Raw genomic sequence first — 15,032 nt, 5'->3', positions numbered from 1 at the left:
GATTTCTAACTTAATTGTGTTGCAATGTTATGGTACTGGTTCTTTGAAATTTGTCAAAATTTGGTACTGCTTTATGCCCTAATTCATCATCAGTTTTCATAAATGTAATATGTGATTTGGGAAAGAGAGTGTATTCTCCAGTGGTTGAGTGCAGTGCTCTATATAAGTCCTTCACATCACACTTGTTAATTATGTTGTTCAAAATCTTTATAACTATTCTGAATATTTTTGGCTGTTTGATCTACCAGTTACTAAGAAATGTGTGTTAAATCTCTCACTCTAATCAAGGAATTGTCAATTACTCCTTGAAACACTGTCAGTTTTTGCTTTCGCGATAGGCTTTTCAGATAACACGGAGAGGCACTAATCAAAGCAGAAACTTCAAATGTGCCACATTTGCAAAAAGACTATCAGCTGCCTCAGTCTGTTCTGCCAGATTAACCCAATTTGGTCGATGTCTTCCCAGAACAAGGTGGCCCTTGCTGTCACTCTATGTCCCACCCCCTCTCTTTTCCTTCCTCCCATTCCAGAAATGCATTTATTTAAAATCAAAAGAATGGCCCAAGATGGAGATGAACAAAAATACTCCAGATCCTTGGGATTTCCTTATTTCATTTCAGCAACAAAGTTAAAAATGTCTGTCAGTTGTCGTTTCCCTAACCACCATCCCGCTTCACGGCTTGCCATTTTCCTCCAGGGTCACTGTGCACCAAAGGCAGTATTAGATCGAGGGTGGGACAGGCACTGTTGGCATCTCACGTCTGCGGATTCCCCAGGGTTGTGCTGTCTCTTCATCGGGCAGCGAATGATGAATTGTGAGTCAGTCCACATCGGGGGAAGCCTCTATCATCCCACAGCTGAACTCACTCCGTTCATTTGCTACCTTAGAACAGGAAAGAGAAGCATATGTAGCAAATCACTGGGCTGGGTCCAGCATCTTTATTCCTCATTACCTTCTACATCTAATACAATTGCTCATTGAAATAATTACTGTCTTCACCTGGTGGCACCGTTCTATTTTGCTTATAAGACAGGCTGGCAGCAAAACCTCTTTCACTGAGCTTGGATTCATTTCCCTTAGCAGATGATTTCAATAACTTCACATCATTTTTCATCTGACAAGTCAAGGGAAGCCAAGTTTTGAGAGAAATAAAGCTTGTTCCTTGGAGTGGAACCGTGCCAGGGAAGGTGAAACAACTTCATTTTCCACGCGGACATGTGGGCCCTTCTAGTTTTTGCGAGGAGAGCTGCCTGGATTTGCTCAAAGCAACTTGTGGTGCTCATACTAATTGGTTGTTTGAAGCGGGCTGTCCAGCTGGCAGCCGTTTGGGCCGCTAGAATGGCCCTGGGGTTGCTGATTCACTTCTCTCCCAAAGACTGAATGGCCTATTATTTGAAAGGGAGGACGGAGCCAACCCAGTTTGCCCTGGCTTGCTGCGGGTGACCTAGGAGGCAGGCCGCCTCTCCAGGGTTTCTCCTGAACTTGGAAGAAGTCGTTTGCACCTTAGTGCAATAAACTAGTGCCGCATCTGGTGCCCTGGAGCCTGGAGGTCAGAGACGATCGGGAGCCCGCAGGGACAGTGGATAGTGTGAGAAAGAGACACAAGGAGAAGCTGAGGTGTGTGAACCGGTCAGCCGGGATAGTTTACAGTCCTCTGCATTTGTTACCTCACCCAGGACCCTCCTCCTACTCATTTTCCTGAGCTGAGAAGCAGTGACAACGAAAGGGACCGTGGAGCGGATGATGCCAACTATTATGGTATTTTGTATTTTATATGTGGTACTTTAATATTCATTTGTAGAGCCTTGTAGAGCCAATCAATGCATAGAGATATATTTACTGGGTGTCTGCTATTTGCAAGGAATGGTGCTAAGTGCTGTGAGGGAAATATAATAGAAATCTAAGATCACTGCCCTCACACTCCTTTTAGTCTAATTAAGAGGCCCAGATGTAAGCACAAAACATTAAAGAACAATATGAGAGTTCAGTGAGACCAACGTAATATACATAAAGAAAACGCCAAACTTATTTCGCATAGCAGATAAATTTCTATCCACCTCTAGAGGTATTAATGACTTGAGTCCTCAGCAGAACTCTCTCTTAATAATAATGAACATATGCAACGTTACTGAGAACTTACCAGATGTAGAGCATGTGTAAGCAATCTACCCTTTGTTTTATTTCACCTTTAGAAAAATCATTAAAATGTAGCAAAAATCTTTTTTTAATGTTTTTAATGTTTACTTAGTTTTGAGCGAGAGACAGAGCATGAGCAGGGGAGGGGCAGAGGGGGAGGGGCAGAGGCAGAATTGGAAGCAGGCTCCAGGCTCCGAGCTGTCAGCACAGAGCCAAACGCGGGGCTTGAGCCCATGGACTGTGAGATCATGACCTGAGCCGAAGTCAGGTGCTCAACTGACTGAGCCACCCAGGCCCCCCATGACAATCTCTACATTTTTTTTTTAATGTTTATTTTTGAGAGGGAGAGAGAGACAGAGTGTGAGCAGGCGCAGGGAGAGAGAGAGTGGGAGACAGAATCTGAAGCAGGCTCCAGGCTCTAAGAGCTATCATCACAGATCCCAATGCGGGGCTTGAACTCACAGACTGTGAGATCATGACACTTAACCGACTGAGCCACCAAGGTGCCCTGACAACCTCTACATTTTAATTGGCATGTTTAGACTCTTTATATTCAATGTAATTTTCAGTGTATTTGGATTTAAGTCTAGTATCTGCTTTTTATTTCTTATTTGTGGCATATATTCTTTTTCCTGATGTTCTACCTTAATTTATTAAAAATTTTTTTAATGTTTATTTACTTTTGGAAGACAGAGAGACAGAGTGCAAGCAGGGGAGGGGCAGAGAGAGAGGGAGACACAGAATCTGAAGCAGGCTCCAGGCTCCGAGCTGTCAGCACACAGCCTGACACGGGGCTTGAACCCACGGACCGTGAGATCATGACCTGAGCCTGAAGTCGGACACTTAACTGACTGAGCCACCCAGGCCCCCCAAAATGTGGAAAACATCGTAAAAGTGAAACATGATTCGGGTTTAAAACTAGATGTTGCAATCAACATTTTGAACTTCAGCCTTGACCCAATTGATGTCAAAGCCTGGAACTAAGATTCTTCTTTATGTTGTAACATGATTCATGTTGCATCTGAGAAGCTGACCCAGGTCCAGGCCATAATTGGGATATAGACCCACACGTGTATAAATAGGACTATGTCCTCCGAGGACATGCTGGGGCATGTTCCCAATTGTGGCACTGCATGATAGGGGGTTAAGGGCAGGAGGCAGCAACAAACCCTTGTTAATAGGAAACCTTCATGGAAGAGAAAGAATTTCAAGAGAAGTAAAAACTCTATTTACAGATTAGGAACTAAGGTAGAGATTGACATGTTCACCCTATAAACATTCGACCCCATATCTCAAGATTAGCTATCCATTATCGAATTCGTTTAACCAAGGAGCAACGTGAATCTCATACGGCCGGGAACATCTTGGAATACCAGAGTATAAAACCATGATCTTTATAAAGGCTTGACTCCTCAGTGTTCTCAGGAGGCTCCCTCTGGGCAAGTACTGGAAGGAGCAAATAAGTTGTAAAACTGCACCCATCACCTGTTTCCTTCAGACTCTTGTCCTTAATGACCAAGTCAGGCCCCATCTCCTTCAGGAAGATTCCTCTGTGCTTCCATTTATTGCAGTGGCGTTTCTGGGTGTGACTGAACCCTAGACTCTGTGCTCCCTAAGGATAGAGACGTGTCTTATTCATTTTGTATCCCTAGCGCTTGGCAGAGAGGTTGGCACATAATAGGTGCTCGATAGATGCTTGTTGAACTGAACTGAAGAGGAAAGGGTGGTTGGGGTCCCAAGTGAGGGTCTGATGTTCAGGTTCCCCTGGGAGAGATAGGGGTAGGGGGAAGTGGGGCTATATGGGTGTGAAGTGACTCCCAGGGAGGAGCGTGGTGTGTCACAGATTACTCGGCATCCCTTTCCATGGGAACCTCTGCTTTCCGTGGGCTAACCTCCATGCCCACTGGAGACATGTCCTACTCTAGAGAGGCCGTGTAGACCTAGGCCCGGCCCTCTCCTGCACACTGGGGGAGGGTAAAAATGAGAATAGGTGTTACCGACCTAAGTGGATTAAAGATGAGGATGGGGAAAGAGGGAGGACGGAGGTCTAAGTCACAATCTAAGATGCTATGGTGGGTTGTGACCACCTGTACAGCAGTTATTATGAGGAAGCCCAGTGTGGAAAAATGGAGGGACAGAATCCCCGAAATCCCGTGGCTCGCTGTCTGCCAGCAGTTAACAATACGAATCACAATGAGAATAATAAACACTTACAGAGGGCTTCCTATCAGGGAGGCACGGTTCTACGCACGTTATTTATTTACTAGGAATAGCTGGGGAGGAAGAGGTCCAGGTCCGTGAAAGGGCTCTTCGGAAACATGCTCACTACTCAGAGAAGGAATTGGCACCGTTTCAAACATCTCCTCAGGGGAGGTCAAGATTAGAGTGAAGAAGGCACATGCGACCCTGAGGTTGGCCTCGAAGAATTAGAGAAGCCACTGGCCTGTGCCCCCGACCTGACACAACAGCTAAGCCTCCAGTAGGGGGGGCCTTTGGGGACCTTTTCTGCCATGCATCCCTGTGAGCTTAGGGCGGATCCTTTGCAGGGGCTCACCCAAGCCCTGGCTCCTGGAATCTGCCTGTCGGGATTAAGCGCCCTGCTGGGGAGAGTATAAATATGGATAGAGCATGGCATCTTTAAACACTGTACAAGAGCAAAGGGACAACCAGGTCCAAATGATAATATTTTGAAAAGCCACAGGGAGCTTCTGCTGCTGTTGGGTTGGAATTGTTCCTCTCTCATGTGATTAAAGAAGCCCTTGTGGGTTTTTTTTCTTTTTCTTAGAGATGTAGCAGGGTGTCCCCCCTCCCACTACAGCACGGAACGATTTCTAAGGTTTCTAAGTGCACTGCATTTGCATTTACTGCTCGTTCGTTCTCTAAACGAAAGGCAGGCTGAAACACATTAATGAGCCTCCTGATTACTGCAGCCCTTGAGAAATTAATTAACGACAATGCAGCATACACTTAACATCCCTCCTACTCTCCGGGACCGGAGCGGCGCTTTCATCCGCACCCAACCAAGAGTCAGCACGTATCTTCAGCCACGGAACGGAGTGGCCTTTCCTGGTACACTTTGGATGGCTTTCCCGAGGGAATGCCGTTCCCTGGATAATTAAGTGATAGCATCTTTCTCATGGCCTGGAATTTTCCTCCCTAAACCTGGTCCGTTCCTCATAATAATGGCCAAAGCTTAAATGTTGCTTAATTTGTCAGAGACTAGTGTGTGTGTGTGTGTGTGTGTGTGTGTGTGTGTGTGCGTGCGCGCATTTGCTTATTAAATTTCATAATAATCTGGGGTAGATACTACTATTCTCCATTTTACGAAGGGTGAAATAAAGGTACAGAGATGGCAATTAAGTCACTTGAAGTCACATAGCTAGTAAGTGGCAGGGCCACCATCCGAACTCAAAGGGATTGGCTTAAAATCCATATCGTAACCACTAATCACATCCACAGCTACCCCATGCATATTTGTATTTGGGGTCATTTTGGGCTTGTTAAATCTAAAATGTGTTTATTGAGATGTTTTCTCACTCATCTGGACTCAGGGTGCTTTCAGTTCCACTTCTGTCTTTTTAAAAGTTATTCTTGGGGCACCTGGGTGGCTCAGTCGGTTGGGCGGCCGACTTGGGCTCAGGTCACGATCTCACCCTCTGTGAGTTCGAGCCCCGCGTCGGGCTCTGTGCTGACCGCTCAGAGCCTGGAGCCTGTTTCAACGTTTATTTATTTTTGGGACAGAGAGAGACAGAGCATGAACGGGGGAGGGGCAGAGAGAGAGGGAGACACAGAATCGGAAACAGTGGAGCCTGTTTCAGATTCTGTGTCTCCCTCTCTCTCTGCCCCTCCCCCGTTCATGCTCTGTCTCTCTCTGTCTCAAAAATAAATAAACGTTAAAAAAGTTATTCTTTTTTTTTTTTAAATTTTTAAAGTGTATTTATTTATTTTGAGAGAGTGAGAAAGAGCACAAGCAGGGGAGGGGCAGAGACAGAGGGAGAGAGAGGATCCCAAGCAGGTTCTGCACTGTCAGCGCGGAGTTCAATCCCAGGAACTGTGAGACCATGACCTGAGCCAAAACCAAGAGTCAGATGCCTAACCGACTGAGCCACCCAGGCGCCCCTGGAGAGAGATCTTTCAGTGACCTTGCTTTGCCTCCCCAAGGCAGTAGAAGAGCCAACACACAAAACTACTGTTTGGGTGTGGATGAATTCCAGGGCGATTTTATAGCCTTCAGGCTTTTCACATCTAGGAGACAGGAACTGAGCTCCACACCAAGCTCTTTGTTTGTGTTTTCTCTTCTCTTCTGGGGAAGGATGAAGGAGCTCCTTCACGAGAAGCATATTCTCCTGGGGATACTCTCTTGTCACTGCTGAAAAGGGTAGAAAGAAGTAGGCATGATCACTCCTGTTTTGTAGATGAGGACTCTGAGGCTCTGAGAAAATTACTGATTTATCTGCTCAGGATCAGGCAGATGTTTTTTGTTTTTTTCTTTTTTTTTTTTTGGTCTGACTCTGCAAAATTGCAGAGTTACTGATTCCAAATTGGTATTCTTTCTACCAAACCGCACTGTGTCCATGTGGTCCTGCTAGATGAGGCATTCACCAAGATGGCTGTCCTCTGATAATCACTTCTGATCTCAGGGCTAACGTAAGAACAAAGCAGTCTTACACTTCTGAGCTCCACATGCCGGGTTCTTGAGAGAGCACTGCAACTTTGTGGCACCCCTAGGAAGCCCGGGAATAAAGGTGGGAACAGAGTGGCATTCGTGGGCATCCTGGGAGCAACCACATTTGCCTTGTAAAAGAGAAACAGCGGGGCGACTGGGTGGCTCAGTCAATTAACCGTCTGACTCTGGATTCTGGCTCAGGTCATGATCTCACGGGTTTGTGGGTTCAAGCCCCGCGTCGAGCCCCACTGCGCTGTCAGCGCAGAGCCTGCTTGGGATTCTCTCTCTCTCCCTCCCTCCCTCCCTCCCTCTCTCTCTCTCTCTGCCCTTCCCTGGCTCATGTTGTCTCTCTCTCTTTCAAAAATAAATAAATCGGGGCGCCTGGGTGGCGCAGTCGGTTAAGCGTCCGACTTCAGCCAGGTCACGATCTCGCGGTCCGTGAGTTCGAGCCCCGCGTCAGGCTCTGGGCTGATGGCTCAGAGCCTGGAGCCTGTTTCCGATTCTGTGTCTCCCTCTCTCTCTGCCCCTCCCCCGTTCATGCTCTGTCTCTCTCTGTCCCAAAAATAAATAAACGTTGAAAAAAAAAATTTTAAATAAATAAATAAATAAACTTAAATTAAAAAAAAAAAAAAGAGAGAAGAGAGAAGCAGCAAAGACTCAAGAGACCACCCAAAACGCAACTTTGTCTGGACAATGTTTCTAAGTAAGAGAGAAAACAATCATACAAGAAAGCGGTTTGCGTGATGAGCAAAGCATCTTCCGTGCAGCTGTCAGTCAAAAGTATTTCCTCCACTCTAAACCCTGTGGGTCTGGGAGTGCTCTCCACTACAGCAGCATAGGGCACGATATCTTAAAGCTTAGGAACGTGGGTGTTTGGACTGAGACCAGACCCAGGCTCAAGCCTCAACTCTGCCATGTCCTAACTATGTGATCTGAGGCAAATTAGGTCGTCCTTCAGCTTCTGTTTCCGATCTGTAAAATAGAATAATTCTACCCGGGTCATAGGACTGTTGTGACAATTAAATGAGACAATGCATTAAAGCAGCACAGGGTGTATGTAAAGTGCTCGATTACGTACATAGTAAGCGCTTGACAGTAGCAGCTGGTTTTAGTGTCTGCCGTGCTCTTTGCCAGGTTCTTCCTTTTGCTGAGCACCTGCTGTTCCCTCTGAAATGCTCTCCGTTCAGGACTCCCTGTTCAAAGGGCCGCCTCGTCAGCAGACCTTCCCTGGCCACCCCACCCAGAGCAGCCCATAGCCTTCCCCTTTGCTTTATGCTTTCCATGGCACAGATCACTACCAGCTGCTATATTATATATTAATGTGTTTGTTTGTTTCTTGTCTGGCTGCTTCCATAAGAACATCAGCCCCATGATGACGGCAACCGTGTTGGGTTCACCTCTGAGGTCTCGGTGCCTAGAGCGGTGTCTGCCGTGTGGAGGGGACCGTGTAAATGCATAATGCAGGCAGCTGAGTATAATGCATCCCTTCTGAACAGATTAGGATTCTAGATAATGATGCAGCCTAAAACCAGATGTCAGGCACGGGCCCTGTTGTTTATGTGGGACAGGCCTCCAGCAGAGTGCCCGAGAAGGCCTGACCCGCTGAGGCGCTGAGCTGTGCTCCAGTGAGCCCTGCGGCCCTGAAGAGCAAAGCAATCCAGGCTGGAGGGGATCTGAACCGGCTCAGCCATTTTCTTTGCTTGGAAAGTTATAGCCTGAAGTGACTGCTGCGGGAGCTCCCCTCCCTGGTCTGCTTCCCGCTCTTCTCCCTCCCTCTCTCCCTCCAGGAGTCATTACCGATAGTGCAGCTTCCTCAAGGAAAAAGAGCATGTCTTAAAAGTAACCTGTGGCCATGGATAGTTTACTGCTTTTAAACTCGCGAATTATTTTTTAATGGCAGCACACAGCTCAGATCACGGTTTTCAGTAAGCAAAAACAAAAGCAGGTTTTGCTCCTGGCTCTACCTGGTGGCTGCTGAGATGTAGCAACCTGTGTCCCTGATGTTATGGCCCCGTGGATGGCACCTGCTGGGGAGACATGATGGGGCTACGTGAACAAAGAGTTTCTGTCTAGGCGAGGCCAGAGTAACCAAGGGGCAGTGAGCGTTAAACATTCTGGCACTGCCTCACCAAGGTTTCACACATCCCATTAAGATCCGGATAGAGGGGCGCCTGGGTGGCGCAGTCGGTTAAGCGTCCGACTTCAGCCAGGTCACGATCTCGCGGTCCGCGAGTTCGAGCCCCGCGTCGGGCTCTGGGCTGATGGCTCGGAGCCTAGAGCCTGTTTCTGATTCTGTGTCTCCCTCTCTCTCTGCCCCTCCCCCGTTCATGCTCTGTCTCTGTCCCAAAAATAAATAAACGTGGAAAAAAAAAAAAAGATCCGGATAGAGAGCGAATTGGACATCATAAGGCACCTCAGAACCCCTAGTGGAGACTGATTTAGAGGCTCCTTAGAAGAGCACGGAGTTTCACCAAAGTGCAAGGCTTGTAAATTCTAAGTGCTTTCAGAGATTGCGATGAGCAGATGTGTGTTTCCCAAAGCCTGCCCAGAGCAGGGACATTTAAGCTACAGGGAAGACTGAGTTAAATAAAATAACAAATAGCAAACAGGAGAGCATGCTCCTTGGCTCCTTGAATTCCTTTGACCTTGCAATTCCGATACTTCGTGTTAGAACTGAGCTTCTTTGTATCCACACTGATACACTGAGCTTGGCAAGGTAAGGATTCTGGAAGCCGTCTTTGGTCCTTAGCTGTGAGTTATTGTCTGTGGTGTAGACATTTTTCTCCATGTTAATATATATGCTATGTAACGAAACTACGGTAACTCTGCTGGATAGGGTGCGTGAATGAATGCAATCATGCGTTTGGGTGCATGGAGAACCCAGACTGTCACTGATGATGTGAGGTAGGCCCAGAAGTGCTCAGGGCAGCTGTTTTCCCTTAGCCACACCATGTGAAATCACAACTCTGTGGCCCGCTGACAAACCTAGCTGGATTTCCTGGGCCTTGTTCAGGTCTGTGGCTATGGATGGGTTGCTGCTTCTTTTGATTGATTGATTGATTGATTGTAGCCCGAACTTAAGAGTATTTCTTAAATAAACATAGCTCCTTTTGAAGAAAACATCTGTTTGGGATTTCCTGGGCAAGACCGTGCCAGAGGACTGGCCTTTCCTCAGACGGCTATACTCTCTTAGGGACAAATAGAGCTCCCACTGTGGGAAATTAGGATACTGACAATCTTGTCCTACCCATCTTCTTGGAACTTGGAGAACTTGACCCATGCCCCAGATGCTGGTCCCCACCAGGCTGGGCAGGCAGACATCTGGGACCACGAGGCCTGAAGCCTGGCACGCGGATTTAAGAGTATACAGAAGAGCTCCACGTTGTGACTTTCATTTCGAAAACAATTGCAGGTGGTGGGGGAAGTTTTCCCACCCTCTTCCCTTCATCTCCTTACCCACAGAGGAAATACTGGCTCCTACTCTGTGCCCTCCCCACTGAACACAATAATTACTTCTAACTTGTCACCTGTAACACTTTATACTGATTCCCCCTGCCCCCATACCTAAAGTCCTCTTGAGGACCCACAGGGCTCCCTGAGGCTGGCACAGAGCCTGGAACATAGTATTCGATAAAACCTTGTTCACTTATTTGTCTGAGGGCCCTTCCTCCTGAGGATGGCAGGGAGTGTTTATAGGCACAGGGACAGCCCCTGCCTTGCAATAAAATGCAGAGAAATGCATGAAAGAAGGCCAGGTGTAGAAAGAACTCTGACATGGTCGCTTGGATCAGGAATCCTTCCAAAAATGTCCATACCCAATCTCGAGAGTAAGGATGGCTCAGGTTGTGGGGATGCAGCTTAGCCTAAACAATGACGTGTTTGCTCCTGCCCCGCAAAGACCTCCATGGAATCCCTGGAGACAGAAACTTAGGGCCATGTCTCCGCCGATGGAGAACAAGTTCACCTTTGACAGTAAACTCCCTCAGGACCCAAATTATGTTCGGTTACTAACGCTGTGGCGATAATCCTGCTATGGAAATAAGCATGCCGTGTGTTGCAGGCTTCTGGCCTCTTGGCGCTTCCTTGATTGAAGAATGTAAACCGATGGTGGCAAAGAAAGGAATAGTCTTGCAGGAGAAAGACAAGGCACTCTGGAGTGTGAGTACCAACGGGGTTTCTTTTATTGTTGGACTTCTTGGCCAGTCAGCCTCGGGGCCCGTGAAGGCTGTTACTTTGTGAGATCAGAGTCAGGTGGGAGCTGGGTGGGTCCTGCATTTGACCTAAGGAGGATCCTAGGAGAGGATGTCCGGAGGCGGACTCTAAGGCGTTTTGCTCCAGGAAACCCAGGCCTTTCCCAGACCTGAAGCCAGGATCCAGAGCCCCTTTCCTGAAAGCTCTGAGACATGGCTTTGGTTATTATTCTTCACTGTGGAGTTACCTGCCTGCAAAGAGAGGTGTGTGTGTTGGGGGGAATCCCATCTACACTGCCAGCCAGGCCCAGGCCTTTCCTAGAGACGGTTCGAGGCCCACAGAGCTTGAGGAATTCTGCCCCTCCCGCCCCCACCCCAGCAGCACGGCTTTTTACCTGGGACTTTGGCCACTGGATGCTTTTTTAAAGGGTAGATTGATTTCGTTGCAAACAAAAGGGCATTCAGGCTCCAGGGCCTGGGATGGGCCCCCAGCCTCCTATGCCTGGAGCCAGACCAGACAGCATCCTCCACCCAGGCAGCATCCTCCCTCCTGGGCCCTGTGAGGAGGCTCCATGCACAGCTCAGCACAGGTGGCTGCCTCCCAGCGGAGAAAGACTGATAGACCGCCCCAGGCAAGGCTGCTCTGTGGGAACAGAAAGCCCAGGCATCTGCTCCGGGCAGAAGTTCCAGGGTGCCCCCTGAGGAAGCCATCAGGGCCCTTGGTGTGCAGTCGGGGGAGGCTGATAGGCTGAGTGCTCACTGCCAGCCGAGGAACACAGAATGTTCCTTCACAGTACCGCAGGTCCATCTGGGCGGGGAGCCCCTCCACAGTGGACCTCGCTGGGACCTCGCTGTGCCTTTGCCATTTGGAAGGCCACAGGCCATCGCTGTTCGCTGAGATGCCCCTCTGTGAGGCCAAGAAGGCTGGCCCCATTGTCCCGCTGCCCTCCACTCCCCTCCGGATCCTCTCCACCTGCTACCTGTCACTTGTGCAAGGCATTATCTTTCAGGAGTCTCTCTTGGGACTGGCCGGGAGGAGAAAGGAGGACATGAATCTTTGGAACACTTATGAAAGGCACCTGGCCCATCTCCTGTCGAGGGTTACGCTCTTCTCTCCTGCAGAAAGGAAGAAACACATCTATGGAGTACCCACAACTGCACGGGCAGAGAGCCTGCTGTCACAGCCATTAGTGTCATCATCGTCATCGTCACCAAAGAGCATCTTCTAAGCACCTGATTGCCAACAACCAATAAAGAGGGAGACCAGGTGGGAAGTACCTGAACTTGAAGGGAAGAGGCCTGGATTCCCATCCCAGCTCTTACTTCCAAGGAGCTCTGTGCCTCTGGGCACAAGGGGCATGGTTCCCCTTGCCCCTCTCAAATTCGTCACTGCTATCACAGATACAGCCCTCACCCTCCCCATTTCCCTAGCCCATGCCCACTGCAGGCATGGCTAACCAACCACTATCCCATGGAGCCTTAGAACATGGCCTCAGAAACCTTCACACAGAACTCCCAACAGCCATTGCTCACTGACTTGACGGGCGCTCAAGTTGAAACCTATTAGCCATTGCTGTCCTAAAGGAATTTATAACCTGAGGATGGAATTCTGTACCAAGAACAGGCCAGGTCACTCAGAAGAAAAGAAAAACAAAAAACTTAAAAATCAATAAAGCAATAAACCCACCTGAACAATCTGGACTAGCCAGGTGAATGATACTTAGTTACTAGGCAAAGGTAACCTCACTGAATTGTTTTGTTTGGATAGATCCAGGGTTAAAGATATTGAAACACACCCCAAATCAGAAATGCACTCTCTTTATTTCACAGATAAGGAAATGAAAGCCTCAGTGGTTGTGACTTCCCAGGCCCCCCATCTTGGCGGTGGCCACATCAAAAACCCAGCTTTTCTGGTCCCCAACCCAATGGTCTCTCTACCCAGTGACCACATTGTCTTGCTTGGCAGGGGAAACACACACATACACACACGTGCACACACAGCTATTTAAGGTACAGGCAGGGGCGCCTGGGTGGCTCAGTCGGTTAAGCGTCTGACTTCGGGTCAGGTCATGATCTCGAGGTCCGTGAGTTCGAGCCCCGCGTCGGGATCTGTGCTGACCACTCAGAGCCTGGAGCCTGTTTCAGATTCTGTGTCTCCCTCTCTCCCTGACCCTCCCCCGTTCATGCTCTGTCTCTCTCTCTGTCTCAAAAATAAATAAACGTTAAAAAAAATTTTTAAGGTACAGGCAGTTAATGGTTCTCAATAGTGTTTGTGGTGAAAATTAATGAACCAACGGCCCCTCATTGAGACCATGAAAAACGAATTTCCAAACAGAATTGAACAGGGAGTCAGAACTCCTTTGTTTTATTGTAACCCTGCCACTCCCTATTTGCATACGTGAGGAGAGTCACATCACACAGTTTTGTCCTTGCTTTTCTTGCCTGTATGAGGGGCACCAACAATGCTGTTTGTACTTGCCTCGCCAGGATATAGAAACTAAAAAGCAAAAGATTTGGAGCTTTTGGCTCCAGGTGATCTGCAGTTACCGTGAGAGGAACGATGAGCCATCAGGTAGTGGCTGTCATTCTGGGATTAATGGCAACATTTGGCAAATGCCAAGATGTGTGGGATAAGTGCACCACAGCCCAAGGATGACTCAGCCTGGGGTCAGGCTGACTTCAGGAGTGATCTTCATTTAGATGAGAACGTCAGGAAAAGGGAAACTCCAGAAGGACCTTCCAAATGGGAAGGATCGCTGTTCCAGGTCAGCAGGAGACCCAAGGGGTCCTTCCATTCTCTTTCTGCTGCAGATGTCTGGAGGAGGGTTCTGACAGCAGGGCCAAGGCTCAGGATGGAAGCACTACATGCATGCTTAATGAGTGTTAACTGGGGAGCAGCCGAAAGCATAAGGACCAGCGGGTAACAGATTAGCACACAGGGAGCAACCCAAACACATCGCCTCCCGATTGCATTTATCAGAGCGCCTCTCCGGGTGTTCCTGACATCAGGACCCTGGCTTTGTAACCACATGCCCACCACACCGCAGCCTGTGCCATAGGAAGTAGCAGTGTGTGCGCACAAAATATCTTCCTAGGACATGAATTAAATATGTGTTTCTCCTTGGTCTGGCAGTTTGCCGCACTCCTGCAAAGAAGGGCAGAACCTGCTTTGTTCTCTTGCTTCAATTGAGGCGAGACCTGAGAGCAGAAAGCATTTTAGGAGAAAGAGTCCTCTGGGTTGGCCACTAGATGGCGCCAGAGTTCAACCAATGAGCCTGGGGATGGCCCAAGGACCTTTCAGGGAAATTCTGAAAAGGAATTTATAGTTTCCAAGAATTTCAAAGGAGGATGGGGCCTAAGAGGTCATCTGGCCCGACCCTATCATTTTAAGACCAGGTAAGAGGAGCTCAGAGAGATAAAAGAGCTTGCCTGTGTAGACAACCAGTTAGTGCAAATCTGGGATTAGAAATCAGATCTACCTCTGGATCAATCTCATTCAGTCACACCACCATGTCTTCCTTTCTCTACCTATGCTGTCTTGGATTCTTAGCCACTACTAACTGAAGCAGGAAGTGTTACAATATTGAGGATTAAGCACAGGAGGGACAGGAAGAGAGCGGAGTTGCTAGGTCTCTTCCCAGCAGTATAGACAGGCCACTCAGATGGCCCAAGGGCCTGGGCCACAAAGTACGGAAAATTTGTCTGTGGTCCTGCTGACCCAGGCTCACTGTCTGGGGATACTGTCATCCTGTCCTGCTCAGATAATGACGCTCAAAAGCAGACGGGATCCAGCCTGAAGACCTCAGTTGTAGCTCCACTCTGCTCCCACTTGCCAAACTCAGGTCCCTATTCCTAAGCCTTGGTTTCCTGGCTTACTAAAGCAACATGGCAAAGAGAGGGTAAACCCCGCCATCACGTTTCCATCCAAGACCATGGGGATCCGAAAAGTGAACCTGCCCTGGCATTTTTTTCCATGTTCTTTATTACTTTACATATCCCCTACCATTTTCTGGAAAGGAATTAAAGCACACGAACCATA

General features: G+C 48.3%; 1 long non-coding RNA gene across 1 annotated transcript; it reads left to right on the top strand.

Annotated features, from left to right (window-relative positions):
* Positions 1–201: 201 nt before the first annotated feature.
* On the top strand, positions 202–12,970 carry LOC109502428. Its single transcript, XR_002744543.2, has 3 exons — positions 202–1,759; positions 10,864–10,961; positions 12,004–12,970. It is a non-coding gene; the product is annotated as an uncharacterized LOC109502428 (long non-coding RNA).
* Positions 12,971–15,032: the final 2,062 nt, after the last annotated feature.

Source organism: Felis catus, chromosome C1 (assembly GCF_018350175.1).
Source record: "Felis catus isolate Fca126 chromosome C1, F.catus_Fca126_mat1.0, whole genome shotgun sequence".
In the NCBI taxonomy this organism is placed as follows: Eukaryota; Metazoa; Chordata; class Mammalia; order Carnivora; family Felidae; genus Felis; species Felis catus.
This window is presented reverse-complemented; position numbering and strand designations above follow the sequence as displayed.